Here is a 710-nt window from a genome sequence, read left to right on the forward strand (position 1 = left end):
AAGTGTGCTTTCTGCCGGACGTGGTGGTTCACACCTGTAATCCCAGCACTCTGGGAGCGTGAGGAGGGGGTATTGCTTGAGCTTAGGAGTTTGAGAGCAGCTTGAGCAAGAGTGAGACCTGTCTCTACCAAAAATAGAAAAACTAGCAGGGCATTGTGGTTGGCACCTGTAGTCCCAGCTACGCAGGAGGCTGAGGCAAGAGGATTGCTGGAACCCAAGTTTGAGGTAGCTGTGAGCTTTGACACCATGGAGCACTCTACCCAGGGTGACAGAGTGAGCCTTTGTCTCTCTCTCTCTCTCACACACATACACAGAAAAAAAAAAAAAAGAAAAGAAAAAAAAGAAAAGAAAAAAAAGAAAAAAGAACAAAAAAGGAAAGAAAGAGTATATCGAGTATTTTCTTTTGGACTTCCAATTTTAGGCCAGACTTAGGCTTAGGTTGTTGAGTTAATTAATGAATTCATAGAGACAGAAAGTAAAATGGTGGTTACTTGGGTCTAGGCTGGAGGGGAACTGGGGAGTTAGTATTTAATGGACATAGAGTTTCAGTTTGGGAAGATGGAGATGGAGGTGGACGGTCGTGATGGCCGTTGCGTAACAATGTGAATGTGCTCAATGCCACAGAACTAAACCCTCAAATGTGGCGAAAATGGTAGATTTTATGCTATGTATATGTTACCACAATTTTAAGAAAGTAAAAAAAGTAGGGA

This window comes from Otolemur garnettii, unplaced genomic scaffold (assembly GCF_000181295.1).
Source record: "Otolemur garnettii isolate 467f Iridium unplaced genomic scaffold, OtoGar3 scaffold00116, whole genome shotgun sequence".
Taxonomy (NCBI): domain Eukaryota; kingdom Metazoa; phylum Chordata; class Mammalia; order Primates; family Galagidae; genus Otolemur; species Otolemur garnettii.